The 15,001-nt window shown below is 43.2% G+C and overlaps 1 long non-coding RNA gene across 2 annotated transcripts in view; it reads right to left on the bottom strand.

Annotated features, from left to right (window-relative positions):
• The window catches only part of LOC147006291 (uncharacterized), a 128,059-nt gene extending 117,442 nt beyond the window's left edge, over nucleotides 1-10,617 (bottom strand). The window contains exons 1-2 of one of the 2 annotated variants that reach the window (XR_015046617.1): nucleotides 10,471-10,617; nucleotides 2,378-2,471 (exon numbers count right to left, since the gene is read on the bottom strand). This is a non-coding gene — a long non-coding RNA (uncharacterized LOC147006291). Of the gene's footprint in view, nucleotides 1-2,377; nucleotides 2,472-9,113; nucleotides 9,422-10,470 lie in introns of those variants that run through there. The other variant, XR_015046618.1, reaches the window with a different exon arrangement.
• Between the last annotated feature and the right edge of the window lie 4,384 nt (nucleotides 10,618-15,001).

Below are 15,001 nucleotides of genomic sequence, written 5' to 3'. Positions count from 1 at the left end.
GACAGGAGCCATGGAGACCAGAGGGTTGTCAGGTGGCGGTGGGCATGGTACAGCTCCTCCCCCTCGCCCCTACATTTTTGCTTATGGCAACTGAAGCAAAAAGAACACCACACATTCACAGAAACGTGAGCAGTCTCAAAGACACGTTTCCAAAATGTCAGGAGAATAATGGCCCAAGGGCCCAGTGTCAGCTGACACTGAACATCCAACATTTGTGGCTGATAATTACTTTTTTTTATATTTTAAGTTCATCATTTCTCTTTTCCCTTTGTTGCCTCTAAACCTTCCCATGTAGCCCTCCTTGCTCTTTCTTCAAATTTGTGACCTCCCTTTTCATTAACTGTTGTTACGTGTATGTATATGTATAAACACATATATTCCTAACATAACCTGTTTAGTCCATATAATGAAGATGTATGTATGTGCTTTCAAGGCTGACCGCCTGGTACCGGATAACCAGTCGGTGTGCTCCTCCCTGGGGAAGACTGTTTCCCCCACTCTCCGCATTCCCTAGTTGCCTGCGGTTCTTTGTGTAGGGTTGAGGCCTGTGTGCTTTTTCTTGTCCAGATCAGTCTGTCTTCTATTGTCATCCTTGTTTAATTCATACTTAGGTAAGCATGATGAGACTTTCTAGGTGCAGCTTCTCGGAGCCTCTGAGGGCTCTTACTATCTTCCCATGCTTTCTTCTTCAGTGTTCCTTAGCCTCTGGTAGGGGAGCTTTACTGTAGATATATATCAGTTGAGACTAGGCTCCAGAACGCTGCTTTTTTTTTAATTGTGATTTTTTTTTTTCTAAGAGTCTTGGTCTGTTGCAGACTTTTTCTTTTTTCTTATTTATTTATTTATTTATTTATTTATTTATTTATTTAGGTTTTTCGAGACAGGGTTTCTCCATGTAGTCCTGGCTGTCCTGGAACTCTGGCCTCGAACTCAGAAATCCGCCTGCCTCTGCCTCCCAAGTGCTGGGATTAAAGGCGTGCACCGCCATGCCCGGCAAGATATTTTTTTTCTTGATGAGAGGTGAGGACTATACTTATCCATGCATATAAGGACAAATATTTAGGATGTAGTTGGGGACTGTGCTGGTTTAAAAAAGTGGTGGTTGTGGGTTATCCTCCAAAATCCATGACTTCATTAGCCCTGGGTAGTTAGCTAGGTTTGCAGAACTAGGAATGCTTTATCTCTGGTTGAGAAGGTCTTAAGTCCAATTAGATAGTTTTTAGTTAACATGAAGAAACGTACACCTTTAGGGCTATTGTAATATGCTCATTGCTATTGTACTCTGAGTATCTTCATAATCTCATTGCATTTGTGGTTTGGGGCCACCATGTGTTTTAGTTGCATATTTATGGGTAAATGTATGTACAACATAGTGAAATTTATGTAATAGGAACAGCTGTCCATCATTAGCTGCCCGCCCCCCTCCAAGGTCCAACGGGAGGAACTGCTTGCTAACACCCTGTGCTGTTTCCCTCTGGCCAGCTACCTTCCTTTAAGTCTATCTGAGAATCTTCTGGTGATTAAAGCCAGATTCCTAGGCGTTTCCAGCACCTCTCAGAATGCTTCTCTCTCCATGCATTTGCTTTGATTGTCCAGGCATACAATTTGAGAACGGTTTCTAAACATCCTGATTCAGTAGTCTGTGCCTCAACACTCTCCCAGTGTCAGCAGTGTGTTGAGGACTCTCTGCATTTCCCTTCCTCACGTTTGAATAATAAACCATACTTGAAGTCATTGAGCACTGGCCTCTGTTGCCTCACTCGGTGCTTCTCATCCATCTCCTCAGCATGACTACCTCACCAGCGCACTACGGTGGAGGGGCTGCACTTGGGAAGTTATTTTATAACCTTAAAACCTTTTGCTTTTGTTTAAAACAAACTTTCTGTCACTTTTTTCTCCTAGCCTGTGTCTGCTGTGCCTTTCATGTAATTGTATTGGAAAGCCCGGGATACTGTAAGCACGCTGGAGCTCTGTGAATGGAGTGTAAGAATCCCACCTTGCCCGTGAATTTGCTGTGCATGTGCACATTCTAATTTGTTCCCAAGGAAACAAAGTATGGAGCACCCACTATGTTCCTGGAGCCTGTAGTTTTACTCTTTACTTTGGAGTGGTAACTGGGAAAACAATGCGATTTGAGCCCAGGACTTCATTTCTGTTCATGCTCTTGACTTATGAAGGTGGCTAAGCACTATGGAAATACTGCACATCAGCAGGAAATATGAAAACTCATACATACATATGATATTTAATTACAATGCACACATATACATTTGCACATGTATAGATGTGTGCCTTAGTTAGGGTTTTACTGCTGTGAAGAGACACCATGACCCCAGCAACTCTTATAAATGAAAACATTCATTTGGGGCTGACTTACAGTTTCAGAGGTTTAGTCCGTTATCATCATAGTGGGAAACATGGCAGCATCCAGTCAGACACAGCACTGGAAGAATTGAATTCTTCTACTTAATCTGCAGGTAGGAGAAAATTGTTTGTCACATTGGGCATAGCTTGAGCACTGGAGACTTCAAAACCTGCCCCCACAGCGACACATTTCCTCCAACAAGACCACATCTACTCCAACAAGGCCAGACCTCCTAATAGTGCCACCTCCTATGGGCCAAGCATTCAAACACCTGAATATATAGGAGCCATGCCTATTCAAACCCCCACATTCTACATGTATGATGTTTAATGCCTAATGCACTTAAATATATGTGTATCGATCTACCTATATACCTACCTCTCTATGTCTATCTTTGTTTATCTGTCTGTCTCTTGTCTGGAGGAGATCCACACATCTCTAGGACCTTCTAATAACTGGAAAATTCTATAGACTGTGTGTCTTCTAGCCACCATCCTGACTTATAACACTTCATCACAGACATAACGGTTGATTCCTTTTCTATCTGGCATCCATTCACATCATTTAACAAAGTCTTCACGTCACTGACAAGCTCAGGAGACAAATATTAATATCTAGACAAATACAATTATCCATGCGGTGCTGACCTGGCAAGGCCTCAAAGTGCCATTCAGCCCTAAAACTACCACAGTGGGGGTGGGGGAGACATGAACATAAACAGTGAGGAATTCAGAGGGAGGTCAAGAGCAAAGACTCGGTTGTCAGCTTGAAACTTGGCTTCAGCTCGCACTGTAATAGCTGTTGTGACTATAGAAAAGTTGTCTGCTCATTCTGGTCCCTCCCTCTTTCCCAGTCTATAGGATGAGATAAAAATACCAATCAAAGCAATAGCCTGGTGCATAATGCAGGGCATAATTCCTATGGAGCAGAAGCGGGTGGCTAGGTAGTGTGGGTAGGCACAGAAACATCTCAAAGCCTCCTTGCTCTCTGTTAACTCTTAGTAAGCACAGAGAGGTGAAGTCCTTCTCACTGCCTGCTCTCTCACTCTCTTTCCCATCCCTAGCCTCTACCCAAAGGGCTACCGCAAAGCTCTGACCTGGTCACTTTTCTCACGCACTATGTATCTTCAAGAACCAAAGTATAGGTAGAGGCTAGGGATGGGAGAAGGAGGAGGAGGGAGGCAGTGGGAATCGATTGTCCTGTTCTGGGTTGAAGAGTGGGTTTATTTAACTCACACCTTGGGGGTGCTGAGGCTGTGGCAGTGGGTGCGTGAGGCAGCCGACCACACTGTATCTGCAGTCAGGAAGCAGAGAGCACCCAGTGCTGGGGTTCCACTTGCATTCTATGAGTTTATCTTCCTAGTCAACGTACACAACTCTCTGTTATTTCCTTATTTCCATGAGAAACGTTGGAGAAGTATGATCTATGTTTCATTCTTATTAATTACTATTGTTGTGGCAGGGGGCATGTGAAGATCAGAAGACGACCATGCAGAGATAGTCTCTTCTAGCTTTATGTGGGCTCCGGGGATTGAACTTAGATCACTAGACTTTCTGGCATGCACTTTGCCCACTGTGCCATCAGGTCGGCTCTGGAAAAGGATTTTGCTTAATTCATCTGCACAGTCCTAATATTGGTAGGGAATGTGAAGCATTAGAAGCACTCAAAATATTCCGTTCAGTAAACAAATGAGTGTCACAAACCTCAACTCAGCAGACTACATTTCTGGAGCAAAACAATCTTTACTCTTGTCTTGTATGCTTGGGTTGGAATTTAGAGGCTGCTGTTAGCTTTTGCTACTCCTGCTCCTTTAATTTGAGAACTGATTACCTGAATGGGTACCAAAAGTCAAGCTCTCTGCCCCCCCCCCCCCCATCAGTTCCTGCCTTGGGACATTGGCAGCTCAGCCATTCTCCCTGTTCCTTCCACACAGAAGGTTTAGCATCTCTGAAATTTCTGAATGGAGTGTGCAGGTATGCCCATTCCCACACTGTCTCTGACTACACTGCCTGCCTTTGGACTCCGTTTCCCTAATTGGGTTGCCTTGTCTGGCCTCAATAGAAAAGCTGTGTCCAATCTTACTGCAACCTGATATACCAAGATTGGTTGATACCCATGGGAGGGACTGGGAGGAGAGGAGGGAGGGGACCTGTGATCTGGATGAAAAATAAACAAATAACTAATAAAAAGGCATTAAAATAATAATAGAAAAATATTTTCTGTTCTTAAAAACAAACGATATATGTGCATATATGTGTGTGTGTTTGTGTGTATGTATACATATACATACACGCATACATACATATGCATATGTCCATAGCAACAGTTAATGAAAAAAGAGGCCATGAACTTGAAAGTGAAGGATGCATGAAAGGATCTGGAGGGAGGAAAGGGAAGGAAGGAAATGATGATGTGATCATATTATAATCTCAGAAATAAAAGAAATAATTAATAAAATAACAGAAATAAAGCCATACAAATCTTATTCATTAAACAAAATAATCAGCATCATAAAATCATTTTTCTACAGAACAAAGCAAACAAAAAAAATTAGCAAAACTGTAAAGCTTCCAAATAAAACCCACAGAGAAAAGCGCGCTGGTCACCACAGACTGTGTTAGAACGTGGAGCATTTAGGAAACCATGCGTGTTTTATGAAGTAAGTTCATGGTGGCAGAAACAGCTGGAAAGCAGTCCATGGTAATAATGGCAGTTATCACTTAGCAAGCAGATGCCAAAAGCAAGGCTGATCCGAATCAAATAATTACAACGTAAGACATAATAATATACAAGCAATGGTTTCTTTTATGTTTCTTGAGTCACTAAAATTAATTATTTGTCCCACTAAAGGACAAAGGAATCGTCTCAATAGATTAAAATGTTGTAGCACGAAGCACTTATATTTACTTTGAATTAAAGGTGACGATGCCTACACACAATGGCCATATACTGGATGCATTTTCTTTAAAGCAAAAGAATGCACATAAGCCTTTTATTTATATTCCTACTAAAGCACCACACTTCAAAGTAGCAAGAAAATGAAACACAGTTGTAAGAATTGGGAAGGAAGGGATATTAAGATTATTTTTATGTGTTCGGAGTATTTTTTATAGACAACTCAACAAAATCTACACAAAACAATATAAGAACCAACAAACAAGACTCTTGAATATAAGACCTTCAGATTAAAAAACCATTTACTTTAGCAATATAATTACTTAATGTTTATCAAAAGTAATCAATTTTTCAGACCAGCAAACCAACCACCAAGGAAAACTCTCAGAAATCTCACAAAAGAGATTGCTAGAGAGTGTAAAATAAAATCACCTGTTTAGGAAAGAGAAGACTTAGATTAAATAGGAAAGTTAAGTGTATCAATGGATGAGAATTCACCATCATAAAAGAACAGAAGTTATCTGAAAATGTGTCTATGAATCCAATATAGCAATAGTCATGCCAGAATTATCATCAGCCCTTGACATAATGAACTTCAATGTCATGTCCAAATAGAGTTAAGTAGGATGAGGAAAATTTGAAGAGAAAGAATAGCAAGGAGAGGTTGAAAGGACTCAATAGTAATATCATTACAAAGCTGCTGTATTTAACATACACTGTTGCTGGCATAAGACAGATGGAGATAACACTGAACTGTAGAAAAAGCTTCCCAGTGACAAATGAGCTCACTCCACAGTGAGAGCACAGTCAGGAAAATGAAGACAACCCAACTGGCTTGCAAAGTGGGCCCTGCGCTTGAGCTTCATCTGCTATTGGACGTAACAAGTCTAGAGATGTTTCTTTGTCCTGCCTAGGTTTTATAACTTGGACTCTGCAGATGCTATTCTATGGACTGACACTTTAGGTCCACGCAATGGTATGGGCTACCCCTTAGTCCAGCAGTTTAGGAGCACGGCATTGCAGGGATGAAATGCCACATGGTTTCACGCCTTCACCAACCTCCTTCCAATTCTGTGACCTGCTTAGATCAAATTTTTTGTTTAGTTTTCAAGGATTTGTAGGTCTGTGAACATTCTAATAACGAGAAGAATGAACTATTGTTGTTTGGGGGGTGACAACTTAATTGTGTACCACAAGGTTTGTGAATTGAGAACTGATCCCTGATGTAAAGTACAAAATATTCCTAACTATGGTGCTTAGAGTTGAGACTAGACTGCGATTAGACAAGATCATTAAGGTAGAGTCTATATTTGAATACTTGATAGGAAAGGAAGAGCGATCAGAGCACACATATGCATTTGTGTGTGCATACACATACACATAGAGGGACACACAAGAATATACATGTGCACACTGCACACGGACACACCCACACAAAATCTTGCTCCTCCAAAACTGTGAGCCAAATTCAACTTTTCATTAACATCTGTACAATCTGTGGGGGTGCATTATTAGTGGCAGAATAAAAAAAAGGACTAACATAGTTATCCACACTTCCCTTTGTTTTTCACAGAAGCAACCTTAAGTCTGGAGATCCACTGAGTAAGGTGTCTTGCAAGTGAGGTGTTCCTTAGCTAGCTCAAGTCTCCTGAAGTGAGCTCTTCCCATCCCATAGGAGTCAGTAACAGGGAAATTCAGGAAAGACCCAATGTAAGCAGCTATGAATTTTTGTACAGAGGGACATAAATGTGTATGCACACATATGTGTTTATGTACACATATATACATTTATTTTTATTTATTTTTTTAATATTCTTATTAGGTATTTTCCTCATTTACATTTCCAATGCTATCCCAAAAGTCCCCCATACACTCCCCCCCCCCACTCCCCTACCCACCCACTTCCACTTTTTGGCCCTGGTGTTCCCCTGTACTGGGGCATATAAAGTTTGCAAGTCCAATGGGCCTCTCTTTCCATTGACGGCCAACTAGGCCATCTTTTGATACATATGCAGCTAGAGTCAAGAGCTTCGGGGTACTGGTTAGTTCATAATGTCGTTCCACCTATAGGGTTGCAGATCCCTTTAGCTCCTTGGGTACTTTCTCTAGCTCCTCCATTGGGGGCCCTGTGATCTATCCAATAGCTGACTGTGAGCATCCACTTCGGTGTTTGCTAGGCCGCGGCATAGTTTCACAAGAGACAGCTATATCTGGGTCCTTTCAGCAAAATCTTGTTAGTGTATGCAGTGGTGTCAGAGTTTGGAAGCTGATTATGGGATAGATCCCTGGATATAGCAGTCTCTAGATGGTTCATCCTTTTGTCACAGCTCCAATAACCCCATTAAAAAATGGGGCTCAGAACTGAACAAAGAATTCTTACCTGAGGAATACCGAATGGCAGAGAAACACCTGAAAAAATGTTCAACATCCTTAATCATCAGGGAAATGCAAATCAAAACAACCCTGAGATTCCACCTCACACCAGTCAGAATGGCTAAGATCAAAAATTCAGGTGACAGCAGATGCCTGCGAGGATGTGGAGAAGGAGGAACACTCCTCCATTGTTGGTGGGATTGCAAGCTTGTACAACCACTCTGGAAATCAGTCTGGCGGTTCCTCAGAAAATTGGACATAGTACTACCGGAGGATCCAGCAATACCTCTCCTGGGCATATATCCAGAAGATGTCCCAACTGGTAAGAAGAACACATGCTCCACTATGTTCATAGCAGCCTTATTTATAATAGCCAGAAGCTGGAAAGAACCCAGATGCCCCTCAACAGAGGAATGGATACAGAAACCGTGGTACATTTACACAATGGAGTACTACTACTCAGCTATTAAAAAGAATGAATTTATGAAATTCCTAGGCAAATGGATGGACCTGGAGGGAATCATCCTGAGTGAGGTAACCCAATCACAAAGGAACTCACACAATATGTACTCATTGATAAGTGGATATTAGCCCAGAAATTTAGGATACCCAAGATATAAGATACAATTTGCTAAATTCATGAAACTCAAGAAGAAAGAAGACCAAAGTGTGGACACTTTGCCCCTTGTTAGAATTGGGAACAAAATACCCATGGAAGGAGATACAGAGACAAAGTTTGGAGCTGTGACGAAAGCATATATACATTTATATGTATACAAATGTATAAATATATGTATGTAGCACATATATATACATATATACACACATCCATTTTTGCTAGTGAAAATAAAAATACAAATGTTTATATTGCCTTCACTCATACAGTCAGAGCACTTCTGTCTGTGTGCATGCATGTGCATGTGTAAAGAGAGGGCAGTGGAAGGAGTCATTATGAGAGCGTGCTCAGTATACAGCCCTGCAGTCTTCTCTAAGCTGAGACATCAGGAAAGCCAGAGATATAGTTCAAAAGCCTGAGCACCTAGAATCCAGTAGACTAGTGGGACCCGTCAACTGTGGTTGCATACTAGAGGGGGTGTTGATGTGTGTCCCAAAGTGAAGGCCGAAGAACCTGGAGCTCCAATGGCTGTGTGTGTGTCCCCCTGAAGCAGGAGATGTGAATGCGCCTTCTAGGTCATCAGTGTGAAGATGATGTCCTTCTACATGTGTGAAAGCGTTCTTTACTTAGCCCATCAGCATAAAGCCATCCTCCTTGGGAAAATCCTCCCGGCTGTATCCAGAAATAGGCTCTCATGACATCATCAACCCCAGCCACAGTAACACACCAGCTCGCACTGACATCATCAACCCCAGCCACAGTAACACACCAGCTCGCACTGACATCATCAACCCCAGCTACAGTAATACACCAGCTCGCACAGGCCACGCCTGCTGTGATGGTTAATATGGAATCCCCACTTACCAAGTTCTACAGCCATGTGTGAGGAAGCCTCTGGACGCATCTGTGATAGGTTTTCTGATGAGGTTAATCAAAATGGGTATGGTGACCCAATGTGGGCAGTGCCTCCCAGCAGAGGCCCAGATAAGGAAGTCTGAGGGAGAAAGCCTTTTCCTTTTGGCCTGCTTACTCTCACACCTTGCTGACTTGGTCTACCTTTGCTACTGCTCTTTGCCAGCATCCTGATATGAGAGCCAGGTTCTGTAGCTTCCAACATGGTGGCTCTCCAGGATTGCTTCAGGCCTCCAGCATCAGACTGTGACTCTCGAGGCACCCAGGCCTGTGGACAAAATAATTACCAGTTTTCAGCCTCCCCAGAGCTAAGACAGCCATAGAGAAGTGCTCTCCCATACAAGAGTAGTGGGAACAACTGATATATTGTTGTTCTGTTGGCTTTGTTCCTCTAGAGAACCCAGACTACATACCCAATTACAAATATATGCATATTGTATAATATATGCATAATATATGTGTATGTATATACATAACAAAAGAACTCTGAAGCCTTATAATAAAAAAATGTAGAAAAAATCCTTATTTAGTAAAGGGGAGATGTTCTAGGCAGCATAAGCACACACACACACATGTACACACACACACGTACACACACACACATACACACACGTACACAAATCTTAATGGGGAAATATTGACATAATTGAATACTTTGGAATTTTAAGCCTCTATAGAAACACTTCAAATTTGGCAAGCTGCAGACAGGGTTGGAACTCACAATACTTACAGCTAACCACACATCCCCTGGAATCAATGAGGAGAAAAACCCCTATCAGATAAGAATAGGACAGACCCAAATAGGCTACTTTAAGAAGAAAGGGCCATAAATGACCAACAAATAAACAACCCTGCATAAATCAACTAAAAAACAGGAAGTGTGTTCTGACTTAGGAATAGTATTCTGTGCCCATGAAATTGGGAAAATTTGAAACTCATAACAAATGATGGCAAAGTAAAAGAAGTAAAAACATGTATTTGATGCTCTTGGAGATCTAAATTGGTATAAATGCTTTTTGGTACAAGCAGTAAGTGGGAGATGTATTTTTAGGCTTTTTATTGTGGCTTACTCCCAAAAGTTCATGGGAGGGGAGGGGGAAGGGGAGTGGAGAGGAGAGGGAGGGGAAGGGGAGGGGTAGGGGGAGGGGAGGGGAGAGGAGGGGGAGGGGAGGGGAGGGGAGGGGAGAAGAGAAGAGAAGAGAAGAGAAGAGAAGAGAAGAGAAGAGAAGAGAAGAGAAGAGAAGAGACGAGAAGAGACGAACGAGAAATGGAGGAGGGAGGGGAGCACGTGTTGTGAAGATTGACTTACCTATCACACACTTTCGGCAACACACCCTCACAGACATTCACAAGCTGGAAGTAGACCTGAATGAGAAATCCAGTCTAACCTGCAGTCCAACCCATTTGATCCACGCTTCACCGTTCTCTGAGCTCTGAGCTGTCCCTCCCCTGGAAAGAGCTACTGCGACACAGGACTGCAGAGAGGTGCTCTCACAGGAAGTGACATCACAGAACTCACAGGAAGTGACATCACAGAACTCACAGGAAGTGACATCACAGAACTCATCTGCCTAAACTGTTTGTACCCAGAACTCCTAACAGAAGAAGGACCCTCTCTTAAAAATTACTTCCGTGATCTGGAACTTAAAATGCCCAGATGTGAGACTAGGACAAATTCCTGGCTCAGAGTTGTGACTTTTTGTTGATGAAGGGAGGTGTGTTTTGGAAGGGGCAGGGCATATCACCCAAATGTTTTCCTAAATATCAGAGTCTACCCACCAGATTCTGTGTGCAGAAAATCCCTTGAGTGTGTGTGTATCAGACACTGTATCAGGCACAGAGAAAAATAAAGACCTTGTTCTGTTATTATGCGCATGGTTACTTACCTTGAACTACCTCTTTCTGTTTGTATGTCGGCTCTCTCGGGGCAGGCTCTACACTCTCCTTGATGTGTCAGAAAACAGTTCTGTTTGAATACCTAGCAGCCTCTGAATAACAGTTATCTAGCAGCCTGTTTAAATCCCTCTGGCTCCCACCAGGCACTTGCCCTGCTGGACTGTCATGCAGATTGTTCAGGGATGCTCACAGATCATGAGAGGCATTGCAGTAGATAGACCTTTCATGATGTGTTTCTCTTGAGTCTCATGTTTTTGTTGCCTTCTTTAGTGCTGAACTGGAGAAAGAGCATACGTGAGCCTTCAACGCACAAGAAGGCAGGAAGGAACAATGAAGTACTGGGGTGGCATGAGTAGGCACGGCCCCCATAGGCTGGTAGACTTGAATGTTAAATCATTAGGGATTGGTGCTCTATGACAGGGATTAGGAGGTGTGGCCTTGTTGGAGTGGGTGTGGCCTTGGTGGAAGTGTGTCACTGAGAGTGGACTTTGGGGTTTCAAATTCTCAAGTCAGGCCCAGTCTCTCTTTCTTTCTCCCTTTTTCTCTCTCCCTCTCCCGTCCCCCTCCCCCCTCTCTCCCTCTCCCCTCCCCCTCTCCCCCCTCCTACCTTTAGATCTGGCTGTAGACCTCCCAGCTACCTCACCAGCACCAGGTTTGCCTGTGCACAACCATGCTTCCTTCCATGATAATAGACTACACCTCTGAAACCTGTAAGCCAGCCCCAATTAACTGTTTTCTTTATATGAGTTGCTGTGGTCACCGTGTCTCTTCATAGCAACAGAACAATGACTAAGACAAGCACCTTTTCTATCCTCCTTGTCCACCATGTTCCTGCTCTCTGAACCACATATGTGCCCTTGCAAAGGCTCAGCATCCCAATGTACAAAAAGCTACAGTCAAAAGTCACATCCACCCCTGGACCGCAGCGGCTGGAACCCTAAACACTACCAAGGCACTAGCTCCTCTTCAGAAGAGGAGGTTGAGTCAAGAGTTTGGGTAAGATGAAGCATAGATCAAATCAATTGATGTTATGAGGGTAGTTGGAGGGGAGAATGGCTTTCTCTCGGGGATTAGAGGAGACAGACATCTTTGTTCAGATGCTTAAGAACTAATGACTGATCCTGCAGGCTGTGTGAGTGAGCAGGCACAAAGATGAGCAGTGAGGGGTGTGGCCTTGAGAGATGCCAGTGGTTGCCTGCTAATGAAAAGCAAGAATAAGAAACTCAGAACCCTGGCTGCTTTGATAGCCTCTGAAGAGGACCATGCTCTTCTGTGAGCTGAGCCTCTACACCCCCTACTCTTACGGGCTTTCTCCTCTCTCAGTAGTAGGCACCAGACGTTCATCAACTCAGTGTTTATTATGTGCTTCTTGCTTGCCTCAATTTGCTCCATCCTATAAAGTGAAAAAGGATAAAGAGGTGCCTTAGTCTCCCCCCCCCAGCCCCCCCCCCCCGCCCCATTACTAGGACTTTGGTGTTTTCTGAAGGTATTTATTCTGAATATCTGGAGCATCATGATTCTGGAAAGATCACATGATACAGTTTACATCTGGATTGCCTACAAAGACTATCTGTTGATAGCCTGGTCCCCACTGCTTGGAGTGACTGGGAGGCACTGTGGCTTTTAAACAGGCCTAGTGAGAGGAAACCAGGATATTAGGTGCTGCACTTAAAGAGAACTGTGGGACTCTTCCTCTTGCTCTCTTTGATTTCCTCTGTAGGGTGTGAGAGCTTAAACTTTATCTTATGCTCACACCATGATACACCACCAAGGGCCCTAGGCCTCAGAGTAGACTGAAACCTCAAAAATGTGATCCAGAATAAGTAGTTGTTTTATAAATTAATGATATCAAGTGTTTATTTTACTATAGTGATGAAAAACTCACCAACACCACCACACCTGTTAGAGAAAACCTCTGTGGGAGAGAGAGAGAATGTGTGTGTGTGTGTGTGCGTGTGTGTGTGAATCCTAGTGTTAACTGTTGCCTTGACAGAATCTAGAGTAACCACTAGGCATGCTTGTGAGGGATTATCTTGATTACATTCATTGATATGGGAAGAATTGTCTAATTTGGGTGAGACTGTCCCCTGGGCAGAAGATCCTGCCCTTCATCATATTTGATTTGCTGCTCCTTGTTTCTTGAGTGTGGCTGGGACGTGACCAACGATCTGGAACAACTGACTCTGCAACCTCCCTATAACGACAGATTGTAACCTGGAACTGTGAGCCAGGATAAGCTCTTTCACTTTGAAGTTGCTTTTGTTGAGGTATTTTATCACAGCACTGGCAAAGAAACCAACACACACACACATTGTATATGTATATGTATATGTATATGTATATGTATATGTATATGTATATGTATATACACATATATGTATGTGTGTGTATAGTGAAGAACTCTGTATGTGTGTTTGCCTGTCTATGAGATCATTTGTGTCATGTGTGTGAAGATGTATGTGCCTGTGTATTCAAACATATGAAGACCAAAGGTGGAGAACAACTGGATAACAACCGTCTTCAGTCACTCTCCACTTGAATTGGTGAACCTGGAACTGACCAATCAAGCCAGTCTAGATAGCCAGCTCCTGTCTCTACCTCCAGCATGCTGAGATGACAGGCTAGTTACCCCTTTTCATGTGGGTGCTGGAGATCTTAACTCTGTCATTGACATTTGTTTGGCCAGCACTTCTCCACGGAACTATCTTTCTTTAAAGGAGATGCTTAGGAAAGACACTGCACCCTTCCCTGCCCGAGTGAAGAGAACCTCCTGAAGCCTCCTCAGTGCCTTGACACAGCGATGCTGGAGCTAGAGCTTGAGATACTGATGTAGATGCTATGGGAAAGAGCTCAGATTAAATGTTCATGTCAGAAATATACCCTGGTATTTATATCCTGAAGAGGTCATCGTTCCAGGGTCTCCTGAGGGCTCACCTTTCTGCTGACTTCTAGGAGCCTATTATAGATTATATTTTAAATCTCTTCATCTAGAAGTCATGCTGTCCCCTCAAAAGTGAGGTCTTCCAAATGAAATTTGTAGCCTTTCATCTGAGACATCCTTCACTGTTCCTCTGAAAAGGGCCATCACCACAGGGTAAACAGTCACATATGGACTTCATTTCTACCTTGCTTTTGGCCCTGGCACCTGCTCTGTTGTACCTCAGACAGGTGTGACATATGACCTGCTTTCACCCACCTCCCCATCTCCACTGTCCCCAGGCTAACCCAACTCCTTATCTTTTATTTACATTTCATGTATTCTAATGGATTCTTCTACAGTTCATTTCCTCTGCCCCCAGTATGTCTCATCCACTGTTATCAGATAAATCTTGCTAATGCAGGACCCCACCGGTGTGTCAAGACCCTTCTCAGGCTTAGATGCCTTTAAAGACTCCTCAGGCATACAGAATGAAGAAAACATTCCAGCCTGTTTTGTGAGAGCCTCTAGCTTTGGCTTCCTCGTTCTGATTTCCTTGGGGCATATTCACTGTTCTGTGTTTTAGTGTGATGGGTCTTAGCTTAAGGGTCCTTTGCTCTACAGTGCTCTTGTGCTATCTGCAAGCTGTTAGCCTTCATTTAAGGCCTCGAATGTGGCCATCTGCCAAGTCCTTCTCTGAAACCTTCCAACTGGGAATGAGTACCTCTTTGGAACTCCCATGGTACTTTCTCTTTGCAGTATTGATTGCTGCTTCACTCCCTGCCTTCTGGTTGTAGTCATTCATTCATTCAAAAGGCAGACAATGCCCTGGTGGGAAACCATTGCTTTCAGTTTGCAATGGAGAGCATGCCCTAAGGTGCTTGGTCTGTACGCAAAATCAGGGAGTGAGACAAACTCGGAAGTCACAATTTGACTGCTCTTCATTCTGTTGTCTCCAGAAGACATTGGTATTTCATTGATACGCTTTCTTCTACTCCCGGGTCAGTCTTCTATGACAATCTTCACA

Source organism: Mus caroli, unplaced genomic scaffold, assembly GCF_978045245.1.
Source record: "Mus caroli unplaced genomic scaffold, Mus_caroli_1 scaffold_1, whole genome shotgun sequence".
NCBI classification, from domain to species: Eukaryota; Metazoa; Chordata; class Mammalia; order Rodentia; family Muridae; genus Mus; species Mus caroli.
The sequence above is the reverse complement of the archived record's forward strand: the minus strand, read 5'-3'. Positions and strand labels throughout refer to the sequence as shown.